Below are 13,576 nucleotides of genomic sequence, written 5' to 3'. Positions count from 1 at the left end.
ACATCACCCCGACTCCCACTCCCACTCCCACCCAACCCTGACGATGACAAACTTTTCACCCCACCTTCATGTGTCCTCGTTGCTTGCACACTGTAAGACCCAGCTCTTTCACGATAGCCATACTTTGGTGTCCAACCAGGGACCAAATGTCATTCCACGTTCCTTATTTCCTGTCATCTCTCTACTCTCATCCTCCTCACAAACACTGTTCATAAGAGACAGTCAACACACTGATCTGAATGTGAGAGTGTTGGACAAGGAGTGTTCCAGAAGTTCAAGAAGGAATGTATTGGCAAGCTAAAGTGTACATTCCTGAAGTATAAAATGTCCAAAATGTAGGTTGGAGCCGAGCCATTAACCTCTGTACGTGTGATTCTTTCTAAAATCTTGTAAAAAAAATCTGTTCCAAATTCAGTTGGAAAGTTGTCTGTCTTGCTGACTGGCTGCTAAGGTTTTGGGGCCCAGTTGTAAACAATGTAATGCGAGTGTAAACAGAGCCGAGGCAGTTGCAACTGAGATAAAGGCACAAATTACCTTCTTTTGTTTGTAAAGACCGAGTTGAATTGTGGATACACTGCATTATCATGAAAGTGCATGTGCATTCTGATGTGGAGTTTTGTTTTATTGGGTCCAGATGATGCTATTTTTTGCACAGAATCACACAAAACCTGTTCACAAGGAAAACGACAAGAGCGGAAAGAAGGTTGCAGCGAGCTCTGACACAATTCTCCAAGGCAATGTAAGATGTTCGTGGTCTTCCTACGCTGGAAAATCCTCCCCTGTGATATCTCTGACTTGTACTGAAACTAAGCCTAAGTCTGTTGCTGCCAAGGCTGCGATGACTCCCCCCCCCTCCTCCAAACATGAAGTTTCACAGTCCATGCTCATCTGCAAAAGTCATCTTGTCCCAACCCCCAATCCTCGCTTTACCCACAAGACATTTGAGGCCAGCAGAAGAGAAATAATAACAGGAGAGAACTTGACGAAAGAAAAATCTGATTTTCTGAGCTCATCCAAGGCAGTAAAGCACAGTTTCTGTTTGAATGTGATTTAAAAGTTACTAAACTTTACCTGGTGTCACTGCGTTGACACCCCCGCCTGGTTTTGGCCTTCCGTGTGTGAGGATTGAATGATTCTCGCTCTAATTAGCTCCTGTGATCGTGTAATCCAAGAGTCGTGAAGCTCGCGGGGGTATGTTGTTCTTAGAATGAAGCACATTTCCGTCAAACATAAGCACAGGAAACTTAGCGACCTCAACCGGGGGGCCCACTCCTCGGTGCCCACACATGAACACCGTGCGCTGCAGTCGACCTCGGGTCAACGTTCTTTACCCCAAAGAGAAATGAATAGTTTCCTGAGGCTTCCTGTTAAAGATGTCGACGTGAGAGCGTAGCACCCCGAAGAATCCAGGCTAAGGGATTCTTAAGTAATCGCAGATTCTTAAGAATTCAGAATGCAGAGCATGTTATTTATAGCCGCGGATAAGGGAAGCATTTTAGAGAGATTCTCTAAAATGTTTCAGACACTTTAAACGTTCTCATGTAAACATACGTTAGAATAAAGAGAGGATGAGGGACAGTGATGCAACATTGTTGATTGTCAGTCAACAAACATACTGTACAACACCCACATCAGCAAATACAAACATATTGAAATGGTGCGGACTGGATTACCGGTTAGCCTTGATATTAATCACCGCCGTTACAGTTTTCATTTCCTCCACTTTGAATTCTGAGGACACCTTCTGCTTTTCATTTTTCATCACTGTTGCATCATTCAAGTGGTTTTCCACCAAGTGCAGCTGTGGATCAGGCTGACACTAAATTCTACGTTTGGGACTGGACAATCAAGTTCATCTTTGTCCGTCCAGTAGCTTTACTGTTCATTATCAGGTCCCATTCACTGTGTTTTTGCCTCTGTTTTGGTCACACAGGAAATTGCTTTACCTTGCTTAAAAGATTTAGCAGAGCTTTTTTCATTGGATCTGCTGCCATTTTGGTTCAGGATGGGAGTGACAACACATCAGGATGATAATTCTTTCCTTTCTGTAAGTGGCACCTTCCACATGCACCACAGCTGACTGGCTCTGTATTAATGAAAGCATTATGATGGGCGGAGCTCCAGGAGATTGGCCCAGCAGTGCATAGCAGCTGTGAAGATTTTGTGACCTGGCCGTGTGTCTTTGAAAGCTTTCACTGCTCAATTTCTCATGACAACAGCTGTGCTGATAATGATGATAAATGCTTTTAAAGGGATTGTCCAGGAGCTATCGGAACAAGTCCACACAAATGTCTCCAACAAAGCAAGGAATGCTGGGTGACAAATGAAGGAAACCATAACAAAACTCAAGCTCCTTCAGGCTCAGTCATTTCTCAGTAATATGGCAAAGACTGAAATGACAGGTGAGTGGAGATATTATTCATGGCACAAATAAAAAATCTAACTTGATTTGCTGTAGATCGTGAACGTAAAAACATAGTTTGGATGTTACATTTAGAGAGAGTGAATGAAACATCTCCTTTAAATGAGGGCTGTTTGTTCTTATGTTGACTGCTTCCACGCTCGGGCACACTATTAGTGTAGAAAAAAAACGATTTTAACCACTTTGTAAAAGCCCAACCGAATAAAATCTACACCAACACCAAACGTAGGCTGTTTAAGGAATAAATAAACTTTTTTTATCTCGCTATTAGACAGACTTTTCCAACAGGAAAGTGAGATTTGTGTCACTTTTCTGTCGATTTCACATCACAGCACATCAGAAGTTGCTTCCTTATCCACCGTTGAAATTATGATTTTGTGACTTTTGACTTTTAAAATCCGTTGTTTTCTTTCACCAAAGTGACACAAACTTACCAAATGTGGCAACAGATCAGCAGCTCTCGTGTCGACATGAGCTAAAAATTGTTGATTTTCGGACTTCAGTTTGGTGCGAGATAGTGAGCGCTTGACAAAGCAACACAAACCTTGACATCATCAACATACAGTATGTGTGTAGCTTTAATTAAGTGAGCCTCAAAATCTATTTTCCCGTGGGTGAACTTGCTGGTACCTCAGACGAAAGAGCTATCCATCCATCCATCCATCCATCCATCTTCTACCACTTATCCAAGGTCAGAGGTCATGGGAGCAGCAGCTTCTGGGGGAATCCTTTTCAGGCCAGCCAGGAGACATAGTCTCTCCAGCGAGTCCTGGATCTTCCCTTGGGCCTCCTACCAGAGGGACTTGCACGGAACACCTCACCAGGGAGGCTCCTTATTGTGGAGGAGCAGCGATTCTCCTCTGAGCCCCTCCTGGATGACTGAGCTTCTCACCCTACCTCTGAGGGAGAGGCCCAGGCGCCCTGCAGAGGAAACCCATTTTGTATCTCGTTCTTTCGGTCACTACCCACAGCTCGTGACCACAGGGGAGGGTAGGAACGTAGATCGACCGGTAAATTGAGATCTTCGCCTTAGTCTCAGCTCCTTCTTCACCATGACAGACTAAATCTACTGTAGTGAATTTGAAAAGAATGATATGTTGGCTGTAGTCTGTGGTGGACTCATAGTACACTTCAGGCATTTCGGCTTACTAATCTCTAATTCTGTTAAAAGCTATAGGAGGAGACATTGCAAACATGCAGGGAGGGGCTTCAGCTGTTCAGTGCATTGTTTCTTTAAATTAGCATGAGCAGCTAGGGAAGTGGAACAGCCAACGCAAATAAGAAGTGGTGCAACGTTTTTCACAGCGGCCTCACATTTAACCACATGTACATTCATGGTTTTTACATGGTTGTGGGGAAATTATTTGCACCTTGTGGAAAATGTGAGGAGGACTGAGGCTACCGAGCATGAGTCACTGGGTAGTTATCTCAGAAGGGGGATGGAAGTCCTGCGTTTGAGTGCCGGACCCAGACTTTTGTTTACTTTCCAGACAGAAGAGTTGAGAGGCACAAGAGGGGGGAAAATGGTGGGGAGATTTGTAACTTAACACATTTCTCTGTTACACTATAGTCCTACAGTAAACGCTGTGATGTTGTGGGACCGTATAAGAGCTTCCTTTGACTGAGCACAATGATTCAAAAGAGCTCAAATTCACTGTACATGATAACCATCAGGATTGACAGAATCTTAAGTTAATATTTCAGGGGGAACAAATTCATGCAAGCATTGATTTTCCATTTCTAACCAGATCACAGTGCTGGGCAGCTCTCAGAAGGATTTAGAGGTTTGAAAACAGTGCGGTTTGCCTCGGGGGATGGAGTGATGCAAGTGATGGGGGAAATTATGACTCCCTCTCAGTAACTCGTCCAAGTCTTTGGTGAGATGTGTGGACTGCAGCGAGTTTCTAAAGGATACAAGTCTCTTTAATGTCATTTATTAAATATTAATCTCCAAAAGGATTTACTTTCTTTTTTTCACTACTCTAAAGCCCCATTTCCAGCAAGTTTGGTTCAGTTCAGAATGTTATATTTGTGTTTCCATTGTCAAACACTGGGAGGAGTAACAAAATAACCTGTCTGTACCAGTGTAGTTTTTGGCACGATCACCATCCAGCCTACAGTGGCCCGAGCCAAACTGCAGGACCAACACATACAGTATATTAACAAGATCTCATATATTAAGACCTGTCTTTTCTTTTGCTTTTATGATCTCCCAATCACAAAAATATCAAAAACTGTATTAAAAACGACACGGCCTTGACTTTTCCAACCATCTCATTTAAAGCCCTTCACATGGAACAGGCCTGAGCGTGAACGTTTATGAGCACACCAGAGGCTTTGTGTAGTCTTAAAGCACTTTGCATGGCTTCGGGGGAGTTTGCTGTTTTGTCAGAAAGTTTGGAAGATGGCAGGAACTTGGCTGGATGTTCAGCGTGTGCTGATGTCTGATGGGGGCTCAGCTTTGACTCGAGGAGATAAAGAAGCACTCTGCACTTTTCAGCTCAAACTGACACACGTTATCCCAGAGGCGCTGAGGCGTCACTGAGAGTTTCCACAATGACACAGGGAAACCAGCAGATTAGGGGAAAGTCTGTGACTTCACCCTGCAACAAAGACGTTCTTGAAATTGCTGTTGTCAGGTTAATGGTCGCCCTTTCAGTTGTGCTCATAAAGCCTTTTTTTTTTTTTTTGCTGTCATATGTTCTGCACATTCTACTGCATGTCTGTTACCAGTGGCTGAAACTCTAGTTTTAATGTCCAACCATCACCTCGTTGAGGAAACGATTTGAAAACAAGACAAGGTTGGACAGCAGTGTGCAGATTCTGGAGAAATGTAAAGCTGCCATGAGTGATGTTGCTGTTAGACTTACCTTGAGATTATCTCAGCCTAATCCTAGTTCTCATTTACAGCACTAGCCTTACTCTTTACCCAAGACAGTGGTCCTTGAAACAGAGTGACAAGGAAAAGTGGTTGAAATCCTTTTTTCTACACAAGTTGGACGTCCCTCTGAGAAGCTGTTGCAGGGGCTTTTACTTGAAGCCTCACGTGCGTGAACGATGTTAACGCTTTTCATTCGGAGATTGCTTATCATTTTTATCAGAATATTAGGTCAGCTGCCTTTTACGATGCGTACATTATTGCCACGCGACGCTACAGCATTCAGTGCTCTTGTGTTAGTGCAGCGTAGCAGGATAACACATTCCTTGTCGCATCAACACAATAAAGCTGTATTTTATGAGCAAGTTTCTCAAAGAAAGCATTCAAGGAATCCTGATAAATCTTCACTGGCATGCAGCACTTCGTTTTGCCCCATATCTCCACCCCAAAAGAGAATTCAGACTTCCCCTAAATTGGGAAAAATGAGTTATGAGCCATTAAAATTGCCCTCCATGAACATGTCACCTCATGAGCAGAGGGGACCACCTCTATGTTGAGTTCTGGCTCCTGATTGGGTAAAGTGTTTTTAGGATACTGCAAAAAAACATTTCTCCTGGATTTGCTGTCAGAGCTGGAGACTGAGAGAACCAAACACTCAGAATATGGAGCCATTTAAAAATGAATTCTCGTGTTAGTGTATCACTGACAGCAGCTTTAAACAGTGGACTTAGATTTTGGTGGTTAAACATCAAAGGTCAAGGTTACACTGGGCTCACAGCTGATAGACGTTCAAGATGCACTTAAAAATAAATAAATACTTTAGATTTCAGCTGTGAGCCCATTATGACCTTGACCTTTGACCACTTAAAAATCTTATCAGTTAACCTTTGAGTCCAAATGAACATTTTTGCCAAATATGAAAGGATTTTTTTGAGACGCTTTTAAAATGAGGGTTTGTGAGGTCACAGCCACCTTTGATGTTTGACCACCATCTAATTAGTCCATGCAGTTCTCAAGAATGGGATGGATGGACAGATGCCTTCAGCGTCTATCGCCCTCTAACCATCCCATCCCAGACACATGAAATATTCAGACTTACCCTGTCTACCACGAGAACTGACTTTCAACCAAATCATACATTCCATTTCATTTCAGCAACAGAAGCTACTTGAACCTTTCCCTTCCATTTAAACCATAGAGCACTGGTCCAATTAGAAGAATTCGATGGAATAGCAGAAGCAGTATTCTTCCCCAGCCCGCGTGACCACAGGCTGGGGAGCGATTCTGCAAACGGAGGCAGAAAACCTCCAGGCTTTTGAGCAATTTGGTGATGAAGGGCCGTCTCTTCTTACTCTGACTGCGCGGATGATGAGGTCAAATGAACTCCATGGTCTCCGTGAATATGGGAATATGAGAGATCGTCACCTTGAGCTACAATTATTAATTTGACTTCAACTCTCCTCCATCTCCAGGGGACAACTACTGTATAAGTTTGTTATTCTTTGCCATACGCTCACTAACATTCAAGACAAATAAAAAAAAAAGGTTTGACGTAGGCGAAGGAAAGAAAGTGGAGCCTGTTTTCTAATAAGAAAGTTATAGTCCACAACAAAGAGATAATGACTAGGTATATATAACAAATGCGTGCACTCTGGTGATGTCACACTTTTATTAGGGTGGTGTGTGAGTGAGGTTTTTTTGGGGGGGATGGGAGGGTTTTTGGCCCTCATATTATTCCAGTTCCTTCTACTGATGGGTTAACCATCCATGTATGTGTGTGTGGCTGGAGAGTGGGGGTCTCCTCCAGCCCAAAGTGGAATGTACCAGAGTCATTTATCACTCTGAGGTCTGTGAGTCATGAGGGGAAAAGAGGTATACTATAATTCCCTTTTGGAGAAGAAGAAAAAAATGGTTATGGAAATTTATTGGAAACGTTTTTACAATGAAAGGTTTAAAAGCAAACTATGTATAACAAAAATCGCAAGTTACAGGCAGCAAATGTGAAGAGTTCCAAACAGAAGAGAGTAAAATGGAAACCTCTCGGCCTCGCCCTGTTTGTAAATCATGGCTGTAAAAAGAAAGTGAGAGATTCCAAATAGCAGGGATAGAGAAGTTATCACCTCAGCCTCCCTGGACTCCTGTAACAACAGTGTCTGTTTGCCTTCCACTGTTCCTCCGGCTGCATGCCTGTGCAGAAACCCCCCTGAATGTGTTCAGAGGCCTGAAAGCAGACGCGCTCACCGTCGCCGCGCAGCAGAGTGATGGAGCAGCCAGGCTGACCTCGGGCAGGTACTGTTACAAATAGCTGATGGGTGAGTCATGGCAGCTCTTCAGAGAAAGTTCTTTATTCATCCATGTTGGGCTGCAGTTGCTGCAGGTATAATATTGTGTTTGCTTCACTTGTCTTTTTTTCAGCTGTCAGGGACTGATGATGTGTTTTTAGTTTCCTTGCCAATATTTCACAGAGTACACCTTCCTCGTCTTGTAGTGACTTGTAAAGATACAGAAATATGAGAAGCTAAGCAAGCAGTTTTATGTTGTATGTAGATAAATCAGATTTATATGTTTGACTGCGAGTGTTTGCTTCCTGTTTAGCTACATTTTCCTCTTTTAAGTGAGAGTCACGCATATATTTTACTCTAAAAAAAGTTTTCAGAAAACCATGGGAACATTTTCGATGGATAAAATACGTGAGTGTAGTCAGGATTTTTGAACCCAAGTGAACACGCTGAAAAAAAGACTTTGCCAGTGTTTGTTCTTCTCTATTTCAATCTTAACGGTGAACTAAAGTCGCTGTCCCAAAAACAGGGAAAATCCAGTTTGCTTCTTTAAACGAGTTTGATGTGTGTGTCTCATTATATCTGAAGGCAGTTTTTTTTTTCCCCCTTTTAGAAATCCTGTAATCCTATTAGATGGTAAGCCGAGCGCATCTTCTTGGGCCTGGACATGTGAAGTATTATTCCCATCATGAGTCATTTTTCGGTATGTCAATAAATCCATTTATAAATTAAATGAACCTTCGCCCTTAAACACTTCTTATTTCATGCAGGAGCTGTGTTTTGTTACAGCCTCCCCTGCGAAAATGAACTGATGAAAACCGACCATTTTCATTTAAATGACTGCACTGTTCAGAGAAGATCTGTCTTTATTGAAAAGTCTTGGGTCATATTTCAACTAATGCAGCCATGTTTTTCTTTTCTTTTCTTGTTAATAAACTGAATTTAAAATTGAGAAGTCTCACACACACACACACACACAGGAGGAGAGGGAGGGATCCAAAGAGAGGGAGAGACGAGGAAAAACCTCCCCATCTGATATGACTCCATGAGGATGACCTCAGTGCTCAGATGCCTTCGCCACATTAGTCTGGAAAGGTTGAGTAAATTATGCTTGTTTCCTGGAGATGCCAAGGTCTGGGCGTGAGTGCCCCCACAGTCTGGTTGAAGGTTGAATAAAGTGGAATTTAACTGCTTAGTCACATTCCCAAGAGGTTGGAAATGGCACAAAGGCACAGCGGACACAAATGTAGCAGTACAACATGTGCTGTCGGAATGTTTGAGGCCGGTTGCATGTGTGCTGCATGTGCAGGACGTAGTAAAAAAGTCAAGCAAATGGCGAGCGGCAGACTCCTGCACTTCCTGCGTGTGAACGCGACCCACGAGCAGCATCACATGTCTGTCATTCTGCAGTGTGTGTTTTGTGGACGCCAGACAGGCTTGTAATTCAAGCCCTTGTTTACAGAGTTTCTCGCAGACAGCGAACTGTGTTCAGTGTAGATGTGTGTTTATGCTGGAGTTTGAATTTATGCTGCCGTCCAAATAAAAACACAAGGCACAAACATGGGCAAAAAAGGAAAGAAAAAGAAAGAGTTGGCTTCAAGGTGACATTCAGCATGCCCTGAAATTTGGGTCAATCATAAAATATACAAATGTCGCCAAATGTTTCTTTCTGGAGTGACTTAAAGACACTCTTTAAAGATACAGTTTGCAATTTAAAGGATAGTTTTAACACACAATGTGTAATTTCTGCCACTATGGGGATCTCTCAATCAAAACAATCACAACATATCTTGTTTATTGACATCAAGAAGCAGTGAGGGATCATGGGAGTTGTGGTTTTCCTGTGTGTTTGCGCTTCACAAGGACAGCTTCAGTCAAAATGAGTCGTCATGATCCATTAGTGACAAATACTCATGATAAAATAAAGAAAACAAGAGATACGTAACCCAGATTAAAAACAAAACTAAAATTAAATAAAGAAGATACTTTACTTTACAATTTTAAGGTACTTCCGGGTCAAGCGAGGTCACTTCCTGTATACCTGTATCCCAGTCACCCATGTCACTTCCTCTTTCCACTCTTCCACCTGAGAGCCCAGCGAGAGAAACAGAATTTCTCCTCAGTCAACGGTGAGTTTGTTTGATTTTGACGCGGGTCGACTTTTAACTCTTAACTGCCAGCATTTTCTGTTGCCATTGACTTGATTTAATGAATTTAATATCATTTTACACATGCAACATTGTTATGCTGGATTAATCATGGACCAGTGTAACTGAAAAATGTTGTGACCCGTCATGGGTCAGGTTTTTTTGTTTTTAAAGGAGCACTATGATGGCGAGCTACCACGACGGACAAGGAGAACAGGAGCATGCCTTCCACAGACTGTGGTAGGAGCTTCAACTCTTTTTGATCTTTGGAATCAAATCTGAAAAAAGCAAATGAACCAGAACTAAAAAAAATAATTGCAGTTAAAGGAACTAGAACTAAAGCAATTATTTAAAACTGGAAACACTTTAGTTTGTTGAAGTTGATTGCTTTGTGTTTGTTTGTTTGTTTGGTTTATCTATACAACATTATTTAAACTGCATTTTGTGTTTTGGGATTAGGCTCATGTGACCCTCATACTAGTAAAAGATGTCTATCTTCTTAATTTACATAGCTTTAAAATGCAAACAAGTCCATTCAGGCTTCTGTAGAAACAATATGTAAGAAATAATGTAAGATGGTGGCCTCTGTGAAGCAAGGCTATACTCGCTTAAGTGACTTAGTTAAAAATGATTGTGGTAATATATTCAACTTCCACTAACAAATCTTCCTAAATCTTACCTTTAATCATATACAATGGCGTGTGAAAATAAATCTTTAAAACCTTTCCTTTAACATCCAAAAAGATAGAATCTCAATTTTCAGTTTTTATCTGTTCGGTTTGCTCTTTATTTTTGTAAACATTCCATCGTCTGTGTGTCGTGTCCTTCAGTGAGTCAAAGTGAGAAAAGAAAACCCTTAAGGGTTCTGTCGAGTGAGAAAATGTCATTAATATCCTCACTGACAACTTAACAAGTACACCAACTGAAATACACAGCTGACGAGTTGTAACGCGTTTGTATCCGACACTTTGACCACAGAGATGGTGGAAGACGCAGAAGTTTGTTGATGTATGTATGAATAATTCAGCACCAGGAGACATCTTTTCTGCTTGTCAGTTTACCTTTGTGGTTTCTAGACTTTGTTGATATTGGCACCCATGTTGTCTTTGCCCAGCAGTGTTCTCACAAGTAAAAGAAACAGACAAATTAGTTAAAAGAGGTTGTAATTTAGTTTGTGTGGTGCCCTGGGCAGACACATGTGAGTCTTGTAGATATTACATCAGGTAAAGTTATTTAAAGTCTTCTGCCACCAGATTTTGTACAAACACTGGTGAACAGCAATGTTACTTTGCTTTGGTCCCCACTAAAACCTGTATGAAATGTGTTTGTTATCTCTTTAGGACGTTTTCTTCTGGCATAAATCCTCTTGGAGACCAAAACCTGGAAATGAGGCACGCACAATGTTGTGGTTAGGTTGAGGTTAAGGTTAGGGATAAAGTTTAGTTTATGCTGTGGCCAATGCAGTAGCTTAAGAAGAAATGTGTCCGTTGTGTCTTGTTTCCACTGAGAGAATAGTGCGATTGATTGGGCGATAGGAAAAAAAGGTGTAAAAAGGTTACTGTTCTAAGTCCAAACTCAAGCCTGACCCCGGGCTATACCATTCCAAACTATACCGTACTTTATCAAAACGAACCGTACCATGATGGAAACACAGCATTAGCTTCCCCCAGCGTTTCAGAGCAAAGAGTTGTGCCAAAATGGGAGTGATTTGATATCTATTTTTGAACACTTTTTTAATCATTTAAATTTGTTAAGGTGGTTTGTAACACATTAGGGTTGACAAAGGATCTCATAGGAGATTTTTCTTTTATGACATTCAAACTGTTAGTTGGCTATCTTCAGCATACAGCATAATAGCTGTAAAAATAATTGCTCATCACACATGAAAACATGATATATAATTTAGGGAAAGAAGTGACATTAATCGTATTCTTTCTTTGGAAAGATCTGTGATCTTCAGTCCAAATTCAAACTAGAAATCTTCATCCCGAAGTGATTTTAAACATACAATGAAGGAAGTAGTAGCTGCAAACTACATCTCTATTATTGATGCCTTTGCTCTTTGTTTTTTGTGCAAATTATTTTGTGATGTTGTATTTGTTGTTGTCAATATGATGTCTCACAGAGATAAAAGAAAACCAGATTCTAATGTAGATGTAACTTTAATGTACAAAACTTGGACTGCCTATAGAATTGGAGCAGCTACACTGCTAAAAATCTTTGTGGGAGCTGAGGCGAAACAGATGTCATCTGCTGCATTGTAAGCGGTGTTACATTTCTTCTACTGTTTTAGCCTCACATTGTTTGGCGCACCGCACCATTTCTCTCCGCTTCTCACATCTGTCTGCTGTGGGTTGTCTCCTTTTTTCCCCCTCCTTTCTTTCTACACTGTTTTCTCTGATACAATTCTAGTTTTAGAGTCTTTTTCTGAGCTTCAAGATTCACTCTTCAGTACTTCTCAAACAAGGTTCTTTGGACTTTTAGTTCATCTTAACTGTTGGACTGTTTCTTTAAGATGTTTGGCTCTGTTGAGGAAGGTTCCCAAGGGGCATGCTTTTCATCATCTGCACTGTTGTGTTCTCCGTCCTGCCAACTTCCTTTCAAAATGTCTGCTTTGGCTTCAGTGGACGCCATTTTCCAGCACATGCGTCTACAAGCGAACCTCATGTAAGAAATAAAAAGAGGCAAAGTCTAGAACCATGTTACTGAGAAATCAATAGCTTCATTAAAAGAAAATGCAGATAATGCTACAACTCAAACTTTTAAACACTGCAGACGGACTGTAATCCAGGTGAGGGAATACAGTGTGGACACGTTGGCCTGGTTGTGCTCTAAGCTCACTGTGACAGATGAAGCGTGAAGACGAGTGAAGATGCAGTTTGGCACAGAGGGGAAGTGGCGGTGCAGGCGCTGACTTGCTCACCTGGCAAGGAATCTGTGCACAAAATAAATGAATAACCCCCATCGAATTCCACAGGAAGTGGGGAAGCCTGAGCTGCTGAAGAACGGGTTTACCTGCTATTTGCTATTTGGGGTGGGGGGGTGGAGACTTCCACCCATCTCTGCCATGCTAACAGGCTCCCATAGGCTCTGTTTTCAGCCTTGGGAAACTCCGGCCTGTTACATAGAAACCTTTAACCAATCACCGGACAAATGCAGAGAGAGAAGGTGCTCCTATAAATATGGATGTCATCTTTGAAGCCTCAAGAATCGTGATTTGGCACCATGTCGGTTTTTGAAAATCACCTGCAACCAGGCTCCAGTTGGAAGATACGAGCTGTCAATCACACGTGTGTCCACTCATCATGTGTCCTGCTTTTATTGTGCTGGTAAAGATGACCTGAAAACTACAGACGGAGACTATTGACTCCTCAGGGAAATTTACTTCTGCAACCAGTGGAATTCCAATGATCCCATTATCATCAACAGTTCAATTATCAGACTTCATTGGTTGAACAGTTAACTTACATATACAGTATATTGTTGTTAAACTACTGTTGTAGAAAAAGTGTTTGATATTTCTACAAATTCTAACCCTTTTTTGTTCCAAATCAGAAATCTGTGCAGAGATGTTTCCCTTGTACATCATATTCCAGGTTGGTCGCATTTTCTCATGGAATGAAGAGATTTAAGCAGAAATCTTTTCCTTGTCCATGTTTGTCTGAGCCTGAGGTTGATAAGGAGATAAACCAGCACTCAGTGTGATTCAACCTCTAGATGTACAACCCTCTGGACTTTATCAGGAGATGAAGAAGGGTAATTGGTGAGTTTTGTGGGCGAGACGTGTCATTTCTCACAGCGTCCGGCTCCTCCTGAGTGTGCAGGAGATGGAGTCATCATAGCTTATATC

General features: G+C 41.7%; 2 long non-coding RNA genes across 3 annotated transcripts in view; both read left to right on the top strand.

The window, feature by feature from the left end:
* LOC122786714 overlaps window positions 1-8,312 on the top strand; it is a 29,849-nt gene extending 21,537 nt beyond the window's left edge. The window contains exons 3-4 of one of the 2 annotated variants that reach the window (XR_006362480.1): window positions 7,496-7,589; window positions 8,193-8,312. This is a non-coding gene — a long non-coding RNA (uncharacterized LOC122786714). Of the gene's footprint in view, window positions 1-7,495; window positions 7,613-8,192 lie in introns of both variants that reach the window. The other variant, XR_006362479.1, reaches the window with a different exon arrangement.
* A 1,212-nt stretch (window positions 8,313-9,524) lies between these two features.
* Window positions 9,525-12,451, top strand: LOC122764654. The gene is made up of 3 exons (XR_006359851.1): window positions 9,525-9,708; window positions 9,883-9,966; window positions 11,067-12,451. It is a non-coding gene; the product is annotated as an uncharacterized LOC122764654 (long non-coding RNA).
* Window positions 12,452-13,576: the final 1,125 nt, after the last annotated feature.

This window comes from Solea senegalensis, linkage group LG2 (genome assembly GCF_019176455.1).
Source record: "Solea senegalensis isolate Sse05_10M linkage group LG2, IFAPA_SoseM_1, whole genome shotgun sequence".
NCBI classification, from domain to species: Eukaryota; Metazoa; Chordata; class Actinopteri; order Pleuronectiformes; family Soleidae; genus Solea; species Solea senegalensis.
The sequence above is the reverse complement of the archived record's forward strand: the minus strand, read 5'-3'. Positions and strand labels throughout refer to the sequence as shown.